Here is a 25,659-nt window from a genome sequence, read left to right as displayed (position 1 = left end):
TGCGTGGAAAAATACATATATATATCAATTTTTATAATAATCGGACCAGTAGTTTTTGAGTTCATCGAGGACATACAGACAGACATTCATTTTTATATATAATTATTGTATAATTTTTTTATGTTTATTTATAATTTTTTCATATATTTTTTTTCATTTTCATCATATATTTTGAATTTTTGAGGTAAACAGTTAAATAGTTCGTTCCTTTTTAGTACTACTTAAAATCGTACAATTTTTTTTTTTCAAGGTTTTTTTTCTTTTATGGTTAATTTTATATAAAATTATAGTTCATATATTTACAGAAAACAGTTCGAATCTGAGTCAGAGAGTTTTCAAAAACTGAAAAAGTTGGCAAAACTTCATATACATATTTTATATTTTTAGTGTTTTTTTAGGTACCTGTAAGTAGTTTTATAGCCTATTTGATATAACTTGGCGCAAGTTTGAAGCAGCTCCTATTAATAGTTTAGAAGTTACGAAGATTTTCGCAGATAGCGTTGGGTATTTTTTCCATAGAAACAAGAAAGTACGTGCATGCGTGTTACGAAGAAAATGTGCAGCGAAAAAGCTCATAACTCCTAAACGTTCAACAATTACAGCAAACTTACACTATAAGGCACTAGAATTGAATGAGGTGGGAAACTGGATAAACGATTTTTTTTATTCCTAATTAAAGTTCAGAAATTGCAATAAAATTTTGTTAAAAAAGTCTAGAATTTGAATTACATTATTTTTGTTAAAATATGAACCATATTTTTATAATAAACTAAATTTTTTATTTAAATTCAACCCATTGCAAAAAAGGCTCATACGCCTGTATGATTTCGCATTGACACTCACTGTATGCACACACACACATACACGCACTTTCGTCAAACACATGGGTACACTTATATATGCACATAAGTGAGTACTAGTAAATGTATGTACTAAAATCTTAGTTGGGAATTGCGTGCAATTTTTAGGGGATGCAACCACTTGTATCCCTTTTCTTGTTTGCTTTCGCTTTATAATGCTATCCCTCCCCCGCCCTCATGCCGTTGAGTTAAATTACCTTTGAACGCATTATAAATAAATTATAAATCTGTCGGGCCGGTGGAAGTTCTTGCCAAGAAATTAATTGCAGGTAAGAGAGTGAACGAAGTTGTATTTCCAGTTGAAAGTTAGATATCCTTAGAAGTTTTGCAAGCAATTGTTTTAAATTGTTTTACAGCACGGAGAGTAGGCGAAGTTTTTTCTTTTATTTTAAATGAAAGGGAAGAAGATAAGTTGTGTGAATTATCACGAAAATTAATTACTATTAAAAATGCTCTTTTAGTTGTTTGGTTAAAGTGAAATTTATTACGAATTTATTAAGAGTACATTACAACAGGATTTTGTATTTTTCTCAAAAAGTACTTAGATTTTAGAGTAATTGGATTATGGTATAGGAATTCTACCTGCATATTTATGTTGGAATTTATTTTATATTCTTCATGTATGTACGTACATATATTTAAGAATACGCACAGAAAATTTAATATCGATCCGGTGAATATTTTCGAAGTTACACGCAAATTAGAAAAGGCGTTCGAGAGTGATTGACTTTTCAAACTTTAAGCGCATTTTTCTCAAAATGGTGTTTTCAAAGTCGACATTACTCGAAAACGGCCAAACCGATTAGTCTCAACTTTTAACACGAGCTTCTCTAATATATATATTTTAGTAATTAATTGAAGAATATAATATAATATATTACTTATTTTTATGAAATATTTAAGGCCGAAATTTTGGCCACAAATCGATTTTTTTTGAGAAACCGCCATTTTTCGATTAATTACTAGATTTAGCATTACTTTGACGAAATCTGTGTGGTTTTTTAATTTCCGTGGACCCAGTTCAGAGATATAGTGGTCACCGCAAAACGTAGTTTTTCAGAGGTGCTCCCGGAGATCAGCTGAATCTACTTTCCAAATAAATATTTTTACTAATACAGTCAAAAGATAACATAGGTAATATGTGTAGAAATTTTTAGATGCATAAATTTAAAAGTTTTTTCAGAAAGAATTCTGGATAATTCGCTTTTTTCGACCTTCTAACTGTATGTAGCCCCTTAAGGCACCTCTACGGCACATCTTATAAATATTCTGCACTGATTGTCCATATTACTTCATTCTCTTCAAGACGTGGTACAGAACATAAGGAGTTCAGTTTCACTTTCGTGACTTTCGTGGTCCTCTCTGCAGCTCCAAATCATCTGGCTCCGATACTTTTCGTATAGGAAAGTACGAAAACTAGCACATTGGCACAACAGATATTTATAAATGAGCTACCATAGGTTAGGTTAGGTTAGGTGAAGTGGCTGTCCTACGACGCACCTAGGCCAGTTAGATTCCCTTTGTGATACCACCGGAACTGTCCTATCCTACTCAACTTGGTCCTCTCTAAACCATTGTGTGGCCTTTAAAAAGCTAGCTATACTAGATAGTTTGAGATTTGCAACATCTGCAATGCTGTCCAGAAAAGCGAAACCGAGCAATCTCCACCGCCTTCTACACAGAGCCATGCACCCGCATAGAAGGTGTTCGATTGTCTCTACCTCCTCTATATCTTGACAGCTTCTACAGTAGTCATTAGATGGTGCCCCTAATCTACTGGCATGTCTTCCTATTAGACAGTGCCCAGATAGGACACCTACTACAATCCTTAGATCCCTCCTGCCTAACTTAAGTAGACTCTTAGTGCGACCCATGTTCCATTCGGGCCACGCTTGCCTACTTATAGCGCAGGTGTTTAACTGCCTCCAGTTGGAGTTAGCAGCACTAATGGTGTATCTGTCTATCAAAAGTTTACATGTTGCCAAGGGCATAGGTATGTCAAGCCTGTCCTGACTAATTTGGAGCGAGGAGCCTAATCTAGCTAACTCATCTGCCTTACAGTTACCTTTAATGTTACTGTGTCCTGGCACCCAGAGTAGATTAATAGAAAAGTACTGTGCAAGTGTTGTTAATAATTTGTAACACTCCTTTACTGTCTTAGACGAGTGTTTGCTTGATAGAAGCGATTTCAGAGCTGCCTGACTATCGGAATAAATGAAGATATCTCTAACAGTGACTACGCTTTTATTTAGCATTAAAAGGCTTTCTGAGATTGCCAGGATTTCGGCCTGGAATACGCTACAATGATCAGGTAAGCGAAAGGATAAATTGGCGAAAATAGTTTCCGAATATACACCACCTCCCACTTGATCATTGAGTTTAGAGCCGTCCGTATATATACTAACCCCGTTTTCGTTGTTTGTTAACCCATTCACCCAGTCCTCTCTGGATGGAAAATGGACTGTATAAGGCCTGTCTAGGTATGTATTGACCGAGTCACAAAAGTCGGTGGTATTAGGAATACCTGGAAACATCCCAAGTATGCGCGAGTGTCCCCATTTGTTTGTCTTGAGCATCGATGATTCCCTCAATCTTAGAGCCGCTTTGGCGGCCAGTTGTCTACAATGTAAGTCAATTGGTAGTAGATGCAACATAACGCTTAGAGCCGAGGTTGTCGTTGTTTTGAGCGCCCCAGTAATACTAAGGCTTGCCGCCCTCTGAATACTCTCTAGTTTCTTAATGGAAGTTTTCTTATCAAGGGATGGCCACCAGACCAGGACTCCGTAGGTCATAATTGGTCTGACAATGGCCGTATATAGCCAGTGAACTATTTTGGGGGCTAATCCCCATTTTAAGCCTACAGTTCTCTTACAGGAATACAGCGCCGTAGCAGCCTTCTTTATTCTTTCCTGAACATTCAGCTTCCATGAAAGTTTCCTGTCAAGGGTTAAACCTAAGTACCTGGCCTTTTCACCGACCAGGAAAAGAGTTCCGTTGAGTGTCAGAGGCCGACAGTCGGGAATTTTATATTTCCTTGTAAACAACACTAGTTCCGTTTTGGCCGCATTCAGGCTCAAACCACATGTTTTGGCCCAAGTATCCACATATTTTAAGGTTCTATTCATTAGACTGCAGAGGGTGTCTGGAAACTTCCCCCTTATTAATATAGCTACATCGTCCGCGTAGGCCACAACCTTAATTCTCCTCTCCTCCAGATCCAACAACAACTTGTTCATTGCTAGATTCCACAGAAGAGGAGAAAGTACCCCGCCTTGAGGAGTACCTCTACAGACAGATCTGCGCATCACCGAAGAGCCCAACGTCGAATTCACGAACCTGCTCGTAAGCAACTGCTCAATGAAATTCACAAAGGTTCCGGAAATGCGCAGGTCTGACAGCGTGTTCGTTATGACCTTAGGCAGGATATTGTTAAAAGCTCCTTCGATATCTAAAAAGGCTGCCAGTGAATAATCTTTAACTTCAAATGAGCTTTCAATTGATGTGACCAGTGAGTTTAGGGCCGTCTCTGTAGATATTCATTTACAGTAGGCATGTTGCGATTTGGACATACGTGAGTGGGGTATGCTATTCCTGATAGCCGAGTCAATCAGCTTTTCTAATGTTTTCAGTAGAAAAGATGATAGACTAATCGGTCTGAAGTCCTTAGGTTTGGTATGCGAGCTTCTACCTGCCTTCGGGATAAAGATGACCTTAACCTCCCTCCATGCTGAGGGAATGTGATTTAACTGAAGAGTACTTTTGAAAATGGTTACTAACCACCCTGTGATATGAGCCAGAGGCTGCTGAAGTTGTGCCGGTATTATCCCACCAGGGCCTGGCGATTTGTACGGCCTAAAATTTCCTATAGCCCAAGTAATATTAGTTCCATTGATTATGTCTGAGATATCTGAGCTAATCTCAAATTCTGATACTCTGGGGTTGCAAGTTCGGGTAGGGCCCGAGTTATAGACTTCAGAGCTCCCCGGAAAGTGGGTATCTAATAGTAAACTTAGCGACTCCTTGGTAGAAGTCGTCCAGCCGTTGTCTGGCTTCTGTAAAAAGCCAATAGATGTCGTTGATCTAGCCAAGACCTTTCTTAAGCGAGAAGCTTCCGCTGTAGTTTCTATATCCTCACAGAACGACCTCCATGAAGATCTTTTTGCTTTCCTCAACTCCTTTTTATAGACTTTGAGTTGCTCATAATAGAAGTCCCAATCGTCTTCCAAATTAGAGTATTTCGCCTTATTAAATAGTGTTCTACATACAATCTTATGAAGGCTAAGTTCTGAGGACCACCATGGGGGTTTTGTCTTCCCCTTGTGCCTGACAAGAGGGCAGGACTTATTTAGCGCTTTACAACATGTTCCGGTAAACAAATTGACTAGCTTATCTAATTCTTCCTCGTTTTCTGGATAATAAGGGGGAATTTCGGGAAGATTTCTCTCCAACTCGTAATTATACATCTGCCAGTTGGTCCTCCTGTAGTTCCTAAAAATAGTTGGTTGAGGGATTTCTTCTTCTACTATTAGTTCAATATAGCGATGGTCTGAGAAGGAGTGCTTCTCTAATACTCTCCATTGAACCACCTTATCTATTAAACAATCTGAGACTAGGGTGATGTCAAGAACTTCCTGACGATTCCTGATTATAAAAGTAGGATCGTTCCCACGATTACATAACAGCAATTTAGTACATAAAATGTAATTGAAAAGTAACTCACCACGTTCGTTGATATCCGAGCTTCCCCATACAGAGTGGTGTGCATTCACGTCACCACCCAGTATTAATCTGCATTTGGAGGCTTCGCTGTCCGATATCAAATCTACCAACAGTTGTGGTGGTACAGGTTCTTCGTGGGCCAAGTACATCGATGCCATACGAAATTCGATGTCCACTGCTTCCCAGCTTACCGTCGTGAAGTCTTCATTGCTATATTTTGGGATTAAGAAAACGTTAAGTTTAGATTTAGCTAGTACGCATGTCCTACTTTTACCTGCACAGCTGGCAGCGTAAAGCTTATAGTGCGGAGCCCTCAATCCGCATATGCGCCCTTGTCTCACCCATGGCTCCTGAATGAGGACAATATCAGGATTTTCTGCCGCCATTAGTTCAACAAGGGCTGCTGTGGCTGCTTTACTGTGGTGCAGATTTATTTGAAGGAGCCTCATTGGTTACATCTGCGTCTACCTCACCCAGGAGCTCTTTCTCCGACAATAGGTTGGCAAAGTCTTCTGTCAAATCCGCCCCAGAAGAAGCGTGTCCAATACTGTCGACATCGCCTATAGACTCTTTTTCTTGCACGTCCATCTCGCTAGACGAATCTTCATCATCAGCAAGCTGGCCTAACGTGTCGCTTCTGTATGTCCTGATTTTAATCTTACAGAAGCCATAATTGACTTCGCCATCGCTCTTCGCCAATGGCTCTAGTGAGTCCTCAGTCAGCAGTAACATGACTTGCATAGTGGCTCTTTTCGACTCCACCTCGGTGGTTGACTTCTCCTCAAAAGACTTGACAAATTTCCATTTGTCAGCTGGAAGATTAGGATTGCATGCTCTTAACAGCTGCATGATATCCTCAGGCTCTGATGGAGTTGTTGGTAACCAAACTCTTGCTCTTGGACGAGACGGAATTTCCTTCTTCTCGACCACCGCCAGCTTGGCACCGGGATATACTTCGCCAACTTTAGAGATGGCAATCTTGTAAAGCTGCACCGACCTTTCGTCGTCGCAAGCAACTATCTTTATTTGACCCTGATACCACCCTGCATCTGTACAGGAAGGAGGAGGCCCAGGGTTGCTGATCATAACCTCCATCGCTACTTTCGTCAGCGCAGCATTCACCCATTTCCACTGGTTCTTGGGGATTTTTCCTTCAGGGTCGTTTTCGTCTACAACGCCTATTATGATGCGGTTTTTTGCAATCTCCGCAAAAGACTTGTGTGGCGTAACATTGTGCAACCTTATTTTCTTTGCCTGCGAGCTGTCCCCCTCGGCTGACCTCTGACGCTTAGATATGTCCGGATGCACCGGACACTCAATTTGGAAATTGGGTAGTACCGCCTTCGCCCACTCGATCGCCTCTTGCAGCTCCTTAGTGAGTTCTTCCCCAGCTGGTGGCGTTGAATGTACCCTAGTGAGTAACCTGGCCGCATTGCGCCTTTCCTGGTACCCAGCCTTTGACGGGTCGGAAATTTTTACTGTAGGCCATTTCTGGACCTGAGAACTGCTTTTAGCGCTGACTGAGGTCGCAGTTACCTCAGCTTGACGACCAACTTTCGGTTGTCGCAACAGTTGCTTGTTTGGCTGGACCAAATTACCAGCCGTAGATTTGTTAGCCACCGAATTTTGACTAGGCTTGGCCTCAGTCGCAACTGGGGCTGAAGAGAGGCTCGTCAAGGACGCTGCCCTTTTTGCAGAGCTGGAAGCTCCTTCCGGTCCTTTAGCGGAGGAACCGGTCTCCATAGAATTTTTATTTTTAGATTTGCCAATATTCATTTTGGACCCACGAGTGTTGGAGAGGGAGAAGTCCGCCTACGCATAGCTCCAGGTACGTAGGTAAGGCTAGCTATTACGGAGGGCGCCAGGTATCCGTAAGCTCCGTTTACGACTGAGTTATTTTTGAAAAGGGCCCCCAGCCTGACAGATCCTCGGCACGGGTCGCATTACACCTTGATCCAGCCCTTTACCCCCGACCATGCTAAAGATACTCCGAATGATGTTGTACTATTGAGGAGTAGCGAACACCAAACTTTGTATAATTAGCTTAGCTAGGTACCTCCTATTTCAGGACTTCTGTGGTACCTATTACCAGCCGGCACCCTCTGGGCGGGTTCAGTGGAGGATTTTTGCCAGCCTGAGCTACCATAAGAATGCGAATTTTTCTTTATTTCTAATTTTAAATGGCGGCGGCCTGGGTAGGCTAGCGTAAGTGCACTAGCCTGCCATCCCAGAGGTTGTGAGTTCGAATACCGAATACGAAGGACGGTCCTCGCAACTTTCCCTGTTTTTCCAAAAAAACAAACAAAAAAAAATAATCGTTGCTCAAACCTAAAAACTTATACTTTCCATCCTTTACATCCTTACTCCCGCACAATAGTCTCAGCGCATTATTTGCATTGTGGCTGCTAAACCAAGCAAAAAACAAAGAAAAGCACACAGTTACACATTACATCAAGTGGCGCCAGCAAGAGGAAGCGGCCAGCCGCGGTAATAACGCAGACATACCACTTCAGCGAAGTCTTCAACCAGCTGTGCGATCCTTCTGCCAGAAAAATTTTACACACAGATGGCGCTCCAAGCAGTAAGAAGGCGTTGTTCCTAAGCAACGACAGGTGGACATTCCCACTAGTGGGAGTCTAATCACCTACCTTGTCAGAAATTAAATAGATTAACGAAACCAACCTATGCTCCCGAGAGGAGTGAACAAAGAAGCATACCAAAAAATTTAAATTACGCCTTTATGAGCAATTTTAGTTTGAAATAAACTTTTTGTTTCTGTTAATAGGGTACGACTGAGAAAACACTAAATGTTTAAAAATTGCGCTTACAAATCGATCCGCCCTAATGCTCATAAGTGCATGTGCTCGCAATGTGTCTATGCTAAATGTGTAAACATTAGCTAGAACTGAGCCTTCTTATGCATTTACCTTAACCTGTACGACTTTGTCATCTTCAGCGACCTTCCCTAAAATTGTGTGCTTAAGGTTTATGTGGAACATTTTAACCCTCCAATTGCCTTTTTTAATGAACTTTCTTTGTAAGTGTTTTGAGAACGGTTTAAAAATGCCATTTTATTATAAGCACGAAATGGCGGGTCCAAATATAAAGGGCTTGATTGAAAAGTAATGAGCCTTTCCGCGCTGTTTTAAAAGTGTGTTAGGATTTTGCAGTGGCGAAAATGCAGTGATCGTTGGAGCAACGTTACTCGATTAAATTTTGCGTAAAGCTGAACAAAACGAGTACCGAAACCAGTGTCTGTCCAGTGCCCAGGTAAAACGGTGGCACAAGTCGTTCAAGGAAGGCCGGAGGGCATGTCGAAATCCAAGGTCAAAACCATGCTGATCATCTTTCTCGACTCTCGCGGCATCGTCCACAAGGAGTCTGTACCTTCAGGAAGCCCTGTAAACGCGGCATTTTACAAAGAAGTGCTCCTTCGGCTGAAAAACGGCGTCGCCTGTGTTCGGCCCGACCTCGTCAACAATTGGACCCTTCATCACGACAATGCGCCGGTGCACACCGCCTTCCTCTGCACCTCTGCATTTTCCAAGATGGGGGTTCCGGTGCTTCCCCGCCCTCCCTACAGCCCAGACCTGTCTCCTCCGAACTTCTTCTTGTTCCCGCGCCTGAAAAGAAAGCTGAAGGGGAGGCTTTTGGACTCCATCGAGGCGATCCAAAAAACTGTGACAGCCGAATTGAACGCGATTCCGGCGGATGAGTTTAAAAAATGTTTCCTGCAGTGGAAGGACCGCTACCAGCGGTGTATTGACGCTCAAGGGTCCTATTTTGAAAAATATTAGTTGTATAAGCCAAAAGGTTTAATAAAACTGCTTAAAAAAATAAGGCTCATTACTTTTTAATCAACTGTACTACAAAAAAATTCGTCGTTAAATTCTATTCTAGGAATCTGAGGACAGAAATTTGGTTTGGAGTTGATAAATTAATTGCACTTTCTGCCAAAAATGTGTAATTGTAACCTCCCATGTGAAAGAAACCGACTGTTTGGACTACTACTGTCTTCGGAAAAATTAGTCTTCCAAACATCTTTCATAGTTATTAGCATTTTACGTGTTGAAAAGTCGCATTGTCAGAATGACACTTCCCAGGCGAGCTAAAACTTGAAAGGCCACAACACAGCCAATCCAAAATCAAAGTTTAATTCCCGATGAATGACCCCACTGGCCATTTCCTTCAATTGTCGTGTTGTGGCCCACTTTGAATCCTTTCCAATTGAGTATTATATCATATGAAAGTGTTTGATACTGAAGAGGCAAGAATTGTGGAAAAATAATTGCGCGTCCACTTGACGCAACCGATGAACCTTGGCATATACAACCGCCAGCTGTGCCGTTTGTATATGCCAAGGATGATTCTGTACTGGAGAGTAATACAAAATCATATACAACTATACAAAATCACACTTTTACAATATGATTGCAAAATGCATCAGCACTGTCGGTCAGTTCATTGGTCACAAGACGCTCAAATTTCTTATCGGAGGCTTTTCAGTCTTTTTATTTTTATATGGAGATACTTTTTTCCATTCTAATACGTCTTCTAACACAAGCATTCGCAAGCGTTTGCACAATCGCTAACATTTTTATTTTATTGGTGCATTTGAAGCATAACAACTAAGCAAAAGGAAAATAAGTACAACTCATTTTTCTCCTCGCATCTTTGTATAAATGTGCGTACCTCTACCGACGACAAACGGTCGGTGCAGTAACCAAGTCAAGCATTTCTAAAATCTGCTCTAAAATAAAAGGCAAAATAACTCATGTTTTTTTCATGCGTCCACAAAGTATTTCCCACAAAAAGAATGTGAAATTTTAAAAAATGATAAATATGAGCTGTGCACTTTTACTGCCACTCTTTGCCCATTACTGTTGCATACTTTTGTGGGCGTCTGTTCCCGCTTGCTCATAAATGTCGCACATTTTTTGCGTCTTTTGACTTTTTGAATGCTGTTTTTTCACCTTTGTTACTCTTTTTTTTTTGGATCATTTTTGTTTTTTGTCTTTTGTTTTTTCTGTGAAACAGTTACACTTCTTGTCTCGCCTTCTTTGACGTGACTGGTGCGGTTTATTTCCTCCTCTTCTTCCTTTTTTTATTTTCGCTGATTCATCATCATTTAAGATGTGAAACACGCCTGTATAAATATGAAGATAAAAATTTATATTTAAAAAAATATAAAAATGGTTACTTATGTAGGTACGTGCGTTCGCCGCATAGAACATTTGACGATCTTTGCTTTTATTGCTTTTGACTTTTGCTACCTTTGGTTTTCTTGTGTGCTTCTTCTGCAGTTTGGTCCGTCATTGGAAAGAATATGCGAGATGTTCACAAAAAAAACAAAAAATTGAAACGAAAAGCAAAACGTTGTGTCTGTCATAAATGTTAAGCTTTGTAATTTTTCATACGCTTTCTTGGGAGTTGAACTTTCTCACCTTAGTAATGAATTTTTTATATCTTTTACGAGCGCATTTCCGCAAAAAGTGCACTTTTTCTGTTTGTTTGTTTGTTTGTCTATTTGTCTGACTGTCTGCTACGCGTTAGTGTATTTGCTTAGTCGTCGTTGTATTTATTTTTGGCAAATCATGTTTACTTATTTTGTTGACGGTTGCATTAGTAGATGGATGATGAATGTCGCAATGCTGGTGGGTCGTCGGAGTCAAGCAAAGAGTTTGGCGAGAAAATTCCATTCAGGGGTTCATATTTGAACTTATGGGAAGGGAATTGTGCTTAAGAAATGAAAATAGTGGCGAAACTCGCACACATTCTAGGCGCTTTTTAATTGAAATTGTTTGAGAAATTCAGTCAAATTAATAAGCTATAAATTAATATTAATGTCCGGAGCAAAAGATATTGCGCAATTTCAAGTTTCATGAGGAAAATGTTTATTGAAATTTGTGTGTGAAATTGAACGACAAGAATTTCATAGTACATATGTATTTCACATCTTCCGAAATAAATAATTGTAAGGATAGTTTTTTTTATTGTAATTTCCTTAATATGTTCTTAGTTTCCCTTTTTCATTTGATGCCTGCGCGATTCCATGTCGACTAATCCAAGTATTTTAGACATTATTAGTAACTCTTCTAAATTTTTTTTTGTATTTGTAAGCTTGAGCATAAAAAGACGTACACTCAAGAAAATTTCAAAAAATATTTAATAATTTTGAGATTTTTGATAATATTCCAGCAAAGCTCCTTTGACTATTTTTTCAAGCTTCGAAACATGAAGTCAAAGTTGCTTTTGGTAAAAATTACCTTGACAGAATGAGCTACTGTAATATCAGTTGTGAAAATAATTTGAACGAAATTGTAATCCATGCTTCGTTGACTTTGATCGATTACGGCTTCCCGACATGGACCTGCGACTCCAGAAAGCTCTGCAAAGAAAAGTCAAGTGCAATCAAATCAATATTGATGGCCAATAGACGTCACCTATGCAAGATGTAACGAGAGTGTAAATTTTCTCTTGTCAATAACTCACATCATTCTCTATAACTTTTCAAAGAGCGCCATAAAGGCTTTTTACTCAGTTAGAAAAAATCTGTAGTGGTAACCAACCAACGAAGATAGTCATAGGCGTAGGTTGTTGTTGTTGGTATTGTATCAGTATAAATATCCCCCATACATAAAGGAGAATGTTGCTGGAGTGATAGTCTTTGGCCGGATATATAGTAAATCCGGGTCGTTCCGGTGACGTTGAACTGACTGTCGTGGGACCGCATAGGCGTAGTTATTATTAATATTAGCGAATATTACTAGGTACTTCTTATATAATTAGCATAGTTTTAAATTTAAATTCACAATGTAAAAAATAATCTTTTTCATAGTTTAGAAATGGCTTTAGAAATATAAAATTTAATTTCTTATTTCTTGGCTTTATAATGTATGCATAATTTTTATAATTTTTCTAAGTCTACGTGTCTAATTATTAAATTAAAAAAAATAATAACACCTTGCTTGCCATCTTCTGTGTGTAGAAAAATGTTCGTAAGTAATTTAAAGTTCATAAAGACGTGGAATCGATTCTATTGAAGTATGGAAGGAATGGCTAACGGGTTGATGTGATTGGGAATCCAGTCCCAAAAATGAGGAATCTTGCAGCATTTCTGTATTATCAGTAATTTAGAATCCGCGGGCTGTACGGAACTGCAAAAAAATTGATTAAGCTTTCGTTTTATGGTTAACAATTTTATTTAATAGTTTATTTTATTATAGTATTTAATTTAATAAGTTGTAAACCCAACAAGAGTATATAAATTTACTAAGTATTATGTTTTAATTCATATTTTCGCTCTTTTGAGTTGCTTGCTTGCTAAATCCTGCTTCATGTTTTCAATACTTTTTACTTTTGCTGTTTGTCTTTAGTCTCTTAGTTTTCTGATTGGTCACGATCAGCTCTCAAGAGAGAGAGAGAGTCCCGTTGCCCTTTTGGCTGTCAGGTAGAGTTGTATTTAGAGTGGTGAGTAGTGAATACTTAATCGACGTATACATTAATCAAGTTTCGACTTATGTTCTCAACAAATAACAACAAATAAAAATGGGCGTTGTCTCCATGTAGACTTGACTTCACATAATTAGGGCACTTTATCTTTTTACAATATTTTCAGTATTTTTCATGGTAAATTTTTTATTTTTGACTTTTTATTAATGGATAATTTAGTATATAGCAGAAATCTTATAGATCTAAGTTCCAAAAATTTGTAAAAACTAAAAATTAAAAAAAAAAATAAAAAAAAAATTATAAAAAATTAGAAAAAAAAAAAATAAAAAAAAAAAATAAAAATAAAAAAAAAAAAATAAAATTAAAAACAAAAATTAAAAAAAAAATAAAAAAAAAAATAAAAAAAATTAAAAAAGAAAAAATTAAAAAAAGGGAAAGTTTGTAAAACATTAACACCACCGGTGGCCCGCACAAGATTGCGTCATCTGGCAGCGCGTACCACCAATGGTACTTTATTAGACGGTACCTATGAGATGAGATGCCATAAACGACTTCCCTTACAAACAAATTTTGTTTTATGACCTGCAATCGCTCCCGTCCGATAGAGCAAAAAGATGGAAACATTGCCGTCTGTAGGCGAAGACCATGAATAACAGCGCCGGTGTGAACGTGCTAAAAAAAAAAAACTAAAAAAAAAAATTAAAAAAATTAAAATAAAAATAAAAAAAAATTTAAAAAAATTAAAAAAAAATTTTTAAACATTTAAAAAAGTATTAAAAAAAAATTAAAAAATTATATTACATTTTTTTTTTTATTTTCAGCTTTTTAATAAGAATCTTAATAAAATAAGTTTGAGGGCGGTTTGATTTATAACAATTTTTTTTTGCTTGCAATGTTGTGCATTTTCTTCCAAATAATCGAGTTCTTTCCGAACCAGCGCGGTAACTGACTATCGGGAGATAAAAGTACAAACTGGCTGAGCCGCAATTGATTGCTTTTGTATTGTTTTTAAAAAAATGTATGTTTGTTTTAGTTTTCATCTTAGCTTAATAATGATATCCAATTCATTAAATAAATTCTAATCATGAATAAAACAGATATTTTTCTTTTATGATATTTTCTCTTTTATATAACATTTCATGCAATGATTAAGAGAACAAAAATTACTAATACAAGAATTTCTTGTGAAAAATTACTTTTCGTCTCTTAAACACAGACAAAATCATAATTATAAGCAGAGAGTTTTTCCCTCATTTGAATTCTTCAACGCATTAAAATTTACTCACACTTACATCCTGACTGCGCGATAAAAAGTGTGAAATTACAAAAAACAAAAAAAGCAAGAAAAATGAACTTCACAAATTTATGCTGCCTTTTGACTCTGGGTGTAACATTTTAAACACTCACAACACCTATTATTTTATATGCCCTTTGCTCCGCCTCCACAAAACCCTTATTTGCCATTTAAGGCGCCCGAAATTGCTGTCTGATGCAGCAACACCCAGTCCGTTCGCAACCATTGCCACCTTGCATTTCCACGCACTTCCGTTGTCTGCCGTCTATGCTGCATCGCTGTAAAACACAGTTATTCCAGCAGACGCGCAGTTATTTGATGCAACAAGCAAAACAGCGGCTTACGTCTGTGTGGCACATTCATCTCTTCGGGGTCCCGAAAAAAACACACAAGAGCCACAATTCGTGCATTTACTGGCAAAAAGAGAAAAAAAGTGGTGTGCGTGCGTGTACATGTACGATCACTTGCATTTGTATGTATGCAATGGATGTGCGAGTGCGGAACTTACAACTCAAAAATGCTACAAATGTGTGAAAAAAGAATTTTGCGCTTTTACTACGTTTCACGTGAAATTTTTATGCCGCTGGGAAATTTATGATTTTTTATATATTTACACCTATAAACATTTGCGCTGTATATAAATGGTAGTGTGAGATTACTTCATATGCAAACAAACTATTTATATGTACATACATACATGCATGCATATATTTAGGCGCATACTTATTTTATACAACAAATACAGCACTGAAAATTTTTGCTCACCAATAATATTTATGTAGCGATGGCTGTGTTGGTAGTTCACTGTTTGTGTTCGTCTGTGATTACTGAGGGTACCCTGTGGGGAAATTCACTCGCCTGAACTAGTTCGTTTGTAGTGAATTTAGAACCATTACTAAACTAGTTCGCTTCTGGTTAATTTATACTAATTACCGCTAGTTCGCATTTCCTTTTATTTACCTTGAAGCAACTGGTGAATTTCACACGGCTGTGTCCTATGAAGCGTTCGTTGGCACGAAATTACTTTTGTTTCATAAGTCTGAACCCATTGCGAAATGCTTGAAATGAAATTCGTACTAGATTTCATCTCTTTGCATCCTTTTTTTCAGTTTACTTTCAAAGCAATATTAAATTTGCGAAATAATCTTTATGAGCAACAAAACTCTGTTCGAGTTCGCCCAGCTGATGCTACCGTGAAAACTATACCGGCGAGCGTTGTCGTGCCAATTGCGAGGCGGCAGAGAATTAAAGCTTTTATTTTTTATAACTAAATTTCTAAATTTATAATTCACATTTTGTAAAAACTAAAATCTTATTCAATAACTTACATTTATTAAAGCGAAGGAACGCAAACCACATTTCAGCACAACTTGAATCCGCAACTACTGTAGCGATGCAGTTACCATAAATATAATTTTTTCATATGGTATACATACATATTTACGTATGACATGGTGGAGCAAAATTAATCACCCTATCGGCAGATTTATAATTTTTGCAAATGGCGTCGTAAGTGAATCAATTTTGATACTTACTTGTGAGTTAGACAACTGCAGTATGTAAACGGGCCAGCAATCGAGGGCGTAAAGGTCAAAATAAAGATTTCTATCACTCAAATTATTTTTGATTCAGTAAAACAAAAAAAAAGATGAATAAAAAGAAATTAAAAAAAAAATAAAAAAATAAAAAAAAATTAAAGAAAAAAAAATTAAAAAAAATAAATAAATAAAAAAACAATAAAAAAATAAATAAAAAAAATTAAAAAAAAATAATAAATAAAAAAAGTTTAAGAAAAAAACACAAATAAAAAAAAAAATAAAAAAAACAATTAAAGAAAAAAAAAATAAATAAATAAAATTAAAGAAAATAAAATAAATAAAAAAGTTAAAAAAAAACTAAAAACAACTAAAACAAAATTGAAAAAAAATTAAAAAAAAATTAAAAAAAAATTTAAAAATAAACTAAAAAAAGTATTAAAACAAAAATTAAAAAAAAATTAAAAAAAAAAAATAAAAAACAACTTATAAAATATTAAAAATAAATTTAAAAAAAATTAAAAGAAAATTTAAAACAAATTAAATTAAAATTAAAAGAAAAGTTAAAAAAAATTTAAAAAAAAAATTAAAATTAAAAAAAAAAATTAAAAAAAAAATTAAAAAAAAAATTAAAAAACAGTAAAAAAAAATAAATAAAAGAAAATAAAAAAAAATTTAAAAAAAATTAAAACAAGGTTAAAAACAAGCGAGTGGAAAGTACTTGCGTTACGACCAGACCAATCTGGCCATCCTGCCATCTGAAACAGACAAAAACCCTTATCTTATCTCTCTCTCTTATCACCGGCCACTGCCTTTTGGGCACTCACGCACGTCGGCTCGGGGTTCCTCAAAACGACCTGTGCACATACTGCGAGGACGAAGATGAGGAAGTATCGAACAGGCATTTGCTGTGCAGTTGTCCCGGTCTAGCCAGAAGTGGATTCGCTCTTCTAGGCTCTCCAACAATTGACAATCTTTCCGTACTCTCGGACCTGAAAATCGAATCTCTCATCAAATTCTCGAAACGAATTAATATCTTTGACCAAAATCTACAATAAAAATCTCGGTTAGGTGGGGAAATCATATAACATATGAGCTCTAGGGCAACACAACGGACCCAACTTGCGGTCTATGTGGCACTCCGATGCGGGGTCACCCTTAAACCAACCAACCAACAAGAAATTAAAAACAACAAAATTAAAAAAAAGAAAATAAATAAAAAAAAGGATAGCAAAAAAAAAATTAAAAAAAAATTTAAAGAAAATTAAAAAAAATTAAAAAAAATTAAAAAAAAAAAATTAAAAAAAAAAATTAGAAAAAATTAAAAAATAAAAATAAAAACAAAAAAAAAAATAATAAAAATTCATATATATATTTATTAATTCAACTTTAAACTTGAATCTATTTCTTTGTACTGATTTGTTTTTGAAATAAATATACAAATAAAAAATTCTAAGAAAAGTCAAAGCACTTTTCGAGCTAATAGCGCCTCAAGATTTTGACCCGTTTTGACTAATTTTTGTTTGTTTATTTAGTGCTGATCAATTTTTTTATAAAAGTCACTTCAAACTTTGTACAAAAATTTAAAAAACAATCGAAGTTCCATTGAATTTTAAGCTTTTTAATTAGAATTTCTAGAAAAAGTTTTCCTATACGATTTATTCCCTCAAAAAAAAATCCATTATCTTTGCGTTAAATTTTTTTCACACATGGCTTAAAACTCCTGCTGAAGGGCGATGCCGCGACTACTAAAATGCAGATAAACTTTGATTATTTCTGTGATTTTATCGACATTTTCGACGACGGGCGTGCCTGTGCGAGGTGCATCTTTGATGTCAAAAATGCCTTAATGGAATCGATGAAGCCAAAATAGCACATAATTGCACGTAATTACAGCATCGGCACCATAAAACCATTCACATTTCACTGGCCTGGCTTGTATTTCGCCTTTATCAAAGACAAACTGTATAATGTTCCGAATTTTCGCTTGATTCAGTTCCATTGTTAAGACCCTGTAACTCATAACTGAATGGAACACACAAAAACCGGCAAAATAATTTTTTTAGTGTGAAATATCAGCATAAACTTTAAATTGTTTGATCGATACTTTTTGAGGCAGCCAAATACCCAGAAACTAATGAATTACTTTTTCTCCAAACAAAATTTTTGATCCGCAGTTCATACTACAACAACAAGAGTATAACGCTAAGTTTAAGGCTTTGCAAAATTTTGCAAACTTTCATTAAAATGTTCACTTTTTTATTCGAATATTTAAGAATTTTGGTGGGTATGCAGTTTTATATCTTTTTGAATTTTAGTGCAACAAAGTGCAAGTTTAAGCTTCAAGTGACTGCAAAACCCGCTTGATTTTTGGCACTTCTTGTGTTGACGCTGCTGGGCTGTTTTTTCCATATAAAAAAACTCTAAGTAGTGTAAAAATTCATTTTGTTATAAGACTGCATGGCCAGAAAAATTCTATAAATTCAAGCTAAAAAGTTGAAAGTTTTGATGAAATATTGGAAAAACTTCGCAATCTTTTGCAAAGTGTGAAATTAAGGCAAAGAAGTTTTTGTTGTAGTATGAACTATATTAAAAAAAAAAAACAAGTAGTTGTAAGTTTATAATTTTGTAACTTCGTGTCTTTGGTTAATGCATAATAGTACTTAGATTTTTTTTAGACTTAATAAGTCAAGCTCATTGTGTTGTTCACAGTTTTTCCTACAGGGTATACTGCGACCGCTGATGGCTGTTGCCATTTGGCTGCTTGTTTGGTAATTTGTACTTTATGATTTAAAGCTTTTGAAATGGCAACTGCAGCTAAAAAAGTTATTGCGAGAAGTACTTTTATATTTTTAAGGATTTAAGTAGATGGGCGGCGTAGTAACAATGGCAGAATTGAATTAATTTTTTCCACCCCGAATCGTCAAAATATGAAAATATTTAATTGAAAATGTAATCAGTCGAAATATTACTTCCGTATGACTAAAAACGTATTTTAAAAGTAAAGAAATACATTTTTCATACATAATAAAAAAACAAAGAAAAATTCATAATTTAATTTAGTAAGAGAGTTCACATATTGAAATAATAAGTATATGATTTCAAATATTTATAGCTTCCAATTGAATGCTAAGAAGACGAAATTTTATGTTATTTTTTAAATATTTATAGATATTGAATTTAAGATTGCAACTGTATTAACCTGTGCGTTTTTTTGCTTTTCATTTCAGGTAAGGTTGTCTAGAAGATTATTAGTCTGTGGAAGTGAAGGTGTGGTGAGTTCATCAGAGAAAAAATGTAAGACAAATTATGTTTTATGACGAATTTTTTGAAAATATCGATTGTTAACGAAACTTTAATTTCCCGCAATTAAAAACTACTAACTATAAATCGATCGGACTTCGGCTTCGTCACAAAAGTTCGCTTAGCTTACGGTTCAGTTTCAGCCAAAAATGGCCGAACTTTGGCACATCATTTCATTCATTTCTTTTGTTGAATAATAAACTTCTAGTCTTGCTTGCATTTTCGAATACTGGCAAAGAAGTGAATATTTTCTAAACGGTGATCAATTGAGAGGTATTGGATTTTAAATTGAAATAAAATAACGAAAATTCAAATTGATTAGGCAATCTTTGTTGACATTTATTTTGTAAAGATAATCTCTCCGGAAATATGCAAATACTTACTGTCGTAAATGCTCTAAGTAGTGTTAATTCTCAGTTATTCCAAAAGCCTGATAGCTTGTTTGCTGAAGTTCGTTCTCTTTACACAATAAACAATGATAATAATGCGATCTTCGGCAATCTTCGGTAACTTAGGCAATTACAAGAGTACGCATTGTTGTTGCTAACTATACAAATACAACCAATCCCAGTGCAGCTAAGAAAGATAATAGTAAGTATTTGACTGCAAGAACCAAACATAAAATCTCTGAAAACAAAGGCACCAACAAAGGCAACACTGTAATAACTGAACAGCGTCTCTCTTGGTTAATTTGTATCCATCTTTACCTATCACCGCATCGCCCATTGAGCATCCCACTGTACTCACTGTGTTGTGCTCTAATGCTTGATGACTCCAATAATGCAGTGCGAGCGAAGTCGACGTCAACGTCGGCGTGGGAGTCAGCTGCTGCTGCGCCTACTTATACCGCTAATGCACCTGTTGTTGGTAATGTTGGATGTAAGTTAAGTTTTTCACTTTATATTAAAAGACTTTTTTATTTTTTTTACATATCTTTATTTAGTCCCGATCACGACTTATCGTCGTCCATCCATAAATCAAATAACTAACTTCTTATTCTAAGCTGCCACCTTAAATACCCTTTGTCTGTCTATGTTGTTGTTGTCATATGCCTTGATCCCGCATGCCCGGTAACACTGTTATTGGGATTCATTGTTAGCGAACGCCACTGTTAAGTTGTTGTTAAGCAATGCTCTTAGTCTGGGTACCGTAAAGGGATTTGCTGTTTTTCATTGTTACTGATGATCACGTTAGGATCCCATAACTGGACATATTACGGCGTGATGATTACTAGGCAGAACCCACAGACGGCGTATTTGTTTGTGAAAAACAAGATCAAAGCAATGCTAACTTCACTGCTGGGTCAAATATTAGGGCAGGCATGATATGATAACTTGTACAAAGAATATTGAACTTACTGCTGGGCTTAGGCTACCTCGTAACTCAAGTAACAATGAGATTAATCTAAACAATACTCATAAAGCGCCTACAATTGTTGTTGGAAGCAACTGAAATGCAAATCTCGATGTACAGTGTGACTCACAGCTTATTTGATGCAGCCAAAAAAAATTATTAAAATATGAAATATATTTTATGGTATTTCCATTACAGAAAGAAGTCTTATATTTTTTTATTGTTTGTTTGCATGTTTTATTTAATAACAAAAAATGTTTCTTCATAAGAAAGATATGGCAAATTATAATAATTCAGTTACAGTTTTGAGGTCACAGCTTAAATGATACACTAAATTAGAAGTATTCAAAAAACATAAACACGTAAATATTTTGATTTCAGAATTAGGGCTAATACTTAGTGGGGTATCCCTTTTGATTCAGAACAGCTTTTAATCGGGAATTCATAGATTCTACAAATTTTGCTGCATAATCGGAACTAATTTTAACACATTCTTCCTGTAGTGCCCATTTCAGATCAGAAGCATTAGAAATATTGTGGTTTCTTATTTTATTTTCCAGCACTGACCACAAATTATCAATAACGGTGAGATCTGGAATCTCTGCAGGTGTCTGTACTACATGGGGGCAGTTCCTGATAAACCAAGTTTTTACAATACCAGACGTATGCTTGGGATCGTTGTCTTGGTTGTGACCTAAACGAATCCCTAATGCCCATTTTATTCGCACCTTGTACTAAATTATCTTTTAGCAGATCCAGATACATCTCTTTATTCATGTTTTCTTCGATAAATATTTAATTTTCGACGCCTGAATAGGACATACCTACAACCCCATACCATCACACCCCGCGACGTGTTTAACTGTAGAGCGCAAATTACATTTGGTTGAAGCGCGGTCTTTGGTTATCTCCAAACGCAGGACTTCCCATCTGACCTGAAAAGGTTAAATTTGCTGTCATCCGCAAAAAAAAAGGACTTCCAGAAATGTCTTTGTTCAAATGTTGTCTGCACGTCTATGACGAGCATTAATCAACGGCTTATTTCGGGCAGTCCTTCCATGAAAATTTTCTTCGCGCAGAACTCTACGAACAGTTTCAGGATTACAGATCTTGCCTAAGTATTTTTCGACTTCATTCGTTAATTTTGGAGCATTTAAATTGGGGTTTTCTTTAACTTTGCGAACAATCCACCTCTTATCTGGATCATTAAATATTTTATTTGGCGCAGATCTGTCCTTATCTTCTATCCTGTTTTCGTGGCGAAACCTTTCTATAATGTGCTGGACAGTTCAGGAGCTAATAGCAACAATTTCTGTAATTTTTCGTTGGCTTTTGATCACTTTATAATGACGAATAACGTCTTTCCTTTTTTCGAGTGAGGTCCGTTTTCCCATTTTAAAAAATTTTAATTTTTTCAACTTTTCCTTACAAATTTTTTTTGCGAATGACTTAAGACGCTAAGCTAAACAGAAAAAAATACATTTTACCGTTATTGCATTCTCAGAGAAAATATAAAATACACTGCATCGTTTAAGCTGTGAGCATATTTTGATGAGACAAGTATTTGTTTCTATATTTTTTCAGCAAGCTTTGTTTTTGTTATTGTTCTTTCTGCAGTGGTAAACAGTACATACATATCTCATTGCAAGTCGTATACATTTTCTATTTTATTAAATTTAATAAACATCGAGTCATTTTCTTTTTCTAAAAAAGTATTACCTGCATCAAATAAGCTGTAGACTGGAATGGCTGCATCTGTCATCGTTTAAGTCCACTGTTCAGACTGGCGATATTGTCGACCATATCTCGAAAAAACCTAATGTTTCTCCAACACTAATTCATTTTTTTAAATTGATTAAGATGCCAAAGATGGATTTTTAGCCACATCCCGTTGTGGATGTAAAGCACATGCCATTGTTGGCACTTGGCTAAGCGATGACTTTTTTGGTGCTGAATTTTTTTATTATCTAAAGTTACGTCATATCTAAGGAATATATCGCTTGCGAGGTTAATGGCATCTCGACATCATTTCTCCAGCGTGTGGCGCGGAATACGGAGGCCAGATTCGAAGTGTGTGTACGATGTAACGGTCTACATTTAGAAAACAGTTAAATAGTTTTTATAAAAACCACCTTTAGAAATAATTTTTATACAAATTAAATGCGCACTTGTCTTCTTTATAATAGTTTTTGAAATAATTTTTTTAAAATTTTTTTTTAATAAAAATTAGAAAACATTTAAATCGTTTTTATAAAAACAACCTTTAGAAATAATTTTCATTAAAATAAAATGCTCACTTGTCTTCTTTATAACGGTTTTTGAAATAATTTTTATTTTGTTTTTAATAAAAATTAGAAAACATTTAAATAGTTTTTAAAAAACAACCTTTAGAAATAATTTTTATTAAAATAAAATGCTCACTTGTCTTCTTTATAACGGTTTTTGAAATAATTTTTCTCTTATTTTTTTTTAATAAAAATTAGAAAACATTTAAATAGTTTTTCAAAAACAACCTTTAGAAATAATTTTTATTAAAATAAAATGCTCACTTGTCTTCTTTATAATGGTTTTTGAAATAATTTGTTTTTTTTTTTTTTTTTAATAAAAATTAGAAAACATTTAAATAGGTTTTAAAAACAACCTTTAGAAATAATTTTTATTAAAATAAAATGCTCACTTGTCTTCTTTATAATGGTTTTTGAAATAATTTTTTTTTTTTATTTTTTTTTATAAAAATTAGAAAACATTACAATAGTTTTTATAAAAACAACCTATAGAAATAATTTTTAATAAAATAAAATGCTCTCTTGTCTTCTTTATAACGGTTTTTGAAATAATTTGTATTTTGTTTTTTTTTTAATAAAAATTAGAACAAATTTAAATAGTTTTTATAAAAACCACCTTTAGAAATAATTTTTATTAAAATAAAATGCTCACTCGTCTTCTTTATAACGGTTTTTGAAATAATTTTTTTTTAATATTTTTTTTAATAAAAATCATTAGTAATGTGCTTTTAATTAGGCTCGTAATTTAATTTTAATTTTTAATTTATATTCCTTATTCATCGCACACCCTGTATTATATGTAAAAGTATTTTATATACATACATACATACAGTGAAAAAAGAGGGAGGGATTATCACACATAATTTTCTCTTAACTTCTAAACTACTGTCCTTCGTCTCAGCTTACATAATTCTGTAGTATATTTTATGGCTTCTTTCCCAGTAGTTCCCACCCCACCATGTAATATGCATGTCACAATGATCATTAATAAGCCTGAAAATTTTTCTGCTGCCAAATACTGGTATGTATGTAGTAAATATATCAGTCTCAAGGACTTCTGTATTCGCACTTTTGCATGAAACTTTCACCCACTACCCGCCGCCTAACTAACTACACTCCCAGTTGAATTTGTTGGTGTTGCAACTGGTAATTTATTGCCTTTGCTGCTGATGTAACAAACTCCGAGCACATGCATGCATATATTTTCTCTGCCAACTGCTTAAATTATGGCGGCGGGCGCGCTGAGTATCAACTCACAAGTCACTACTTTGTGTGTGAAGAAATCGAAGTTTATGTCGAAAGAAGAAAAATGATTTTTCTTACACACAATTTCATTTGTCTGTTTGTCAGTCGGTCGGGGTCGGTCCGCTTTGTGTGAGTTCGACATCCGTTTTGGGTTGTGAATTTTTCACAGTCATGCCGAAAGCATGTTTAAATTACTGCTTACTTCGCCAGTTGTGGAAGTTGGCAAAGATATTGGACGTTTGGCAAATTGTTGACCTTTCTCCTCAATTCTTCACATGTTTTTTGCACATTTATTACTGTATTTTTTTTTTGCTTTTCCTGCTTCCAATAATCGAGTTCCTAATTTTCATTTGCCGATACTCAATAAATAAAGTGCATATATTTGTTTCCCAGTTGCTTTCTAATTTGCCGCACTAAACTACTTTCTTGCGCCCTTTTGTCCTTTATGAACTTTTAAACTTTTTGTGCTGCTTTTACTTTCCCTTTCTGATGTTTTTTTATTTCTTGTGTTGCTTTCAAAAGATTTGCAATTCATTTGCTTTTCCACTTAACACTTTATTTACCAATAATTCTTTTTTCCCTGGCTCATCTCCATCAACACCAAAAGTACTTGCTTCGATTGTGCCTTCTATTCGTATGAACTGATTTGATGTTCGTGTCTGCGTGTGTGTGTGTGTGCGTGCGGTTAAAGGATACAATTTCTGCATTCAGAAAGGTTTCTATTCGGCGAAATTAAGAAAAATGAAGAAGTAAAATGAAATATTTATTAAGTTTTCTCTCCATTCTCTGCTTGCGGACACAATTTTTATAGCAGCGCAGAGTGTGGAGACAAAACTCAAGTACAAATTTTATAATAATGATGTGATGTTGTGCGTGTGATTGATAGTGTCCAACGCAGCCGAGGCAGCAATAAGTAGTGAGCAATCAGTAGATGGATTTTCAGTTAGAAAAGCGCGCTCTCTCTCTCTCCCTCCTTCTCAGAATAGCTATGTATGTATGAGAAAATGGTGTGTAGTATTTTGTATGGCAGAAGTTCTTTTACTTGTTTGCCGTTAAGTTGAGGGCAAAAATCTTGCCTTGCTTACTCTGGCGAACTTAAACGTTCGATGGCTTAATACGTACATATGTATACATTTGTTCCCTCCTTATCGGCCTGATTTTGTGTCTAAGTAACTGCATAGTCTGCATCGACCTGTCTGATGTCTGCGGTACTCAGCAGTTTAAAAAATGCTTGCTATGGCGGGACTAACAAAAGTTCGTGTACTTGGCTGAAAGCGGGCAGGCAGAGGACCTTTTACAAAAACCATATAAATCTAGGTTTCAAACCTTGTGTAAACTTAAAAAATGGAACTATTTGTATCGAAATTTCAAACTTTGTTATCAGTAGTTTTAGGAAAACTTCAAGTATGCAGGCTTTTAGTCTATTTAATTTTGGTATAATGGAGTGTCAGTTTGATGTGGTTCAAGCATCCCGTTGATTTTTGAGAAACTTCGTTTTTGCGGCGCGCGGGCGGCATTTTCTCCATATAACAAATGCTCGACAACACACTCGAACTTTTTATAAAAATTAGATGAGGGCGAAACATCCATTAAGGAATTTCCGGTCAGGGGTA

This window comes from Anastrepha obliqua, chromosome 5 (genome assembly GCF_027943255.1).
Source record: "Anastrepha obliqua isolate idAnaObli1 chromosome 5, idAnaObli1_1.0, whole genome shotgun sequence".
NCBI classification, from domain to species: domain Eukaryota; kingdom Metazoa; phylum Arthropoda; class Insecta; order Diptera; family Tephritidae; genus Anastrepha; species Anastrepha obliqua.
Note: the sequence above shows the minus strand (reverse complement) of the source record.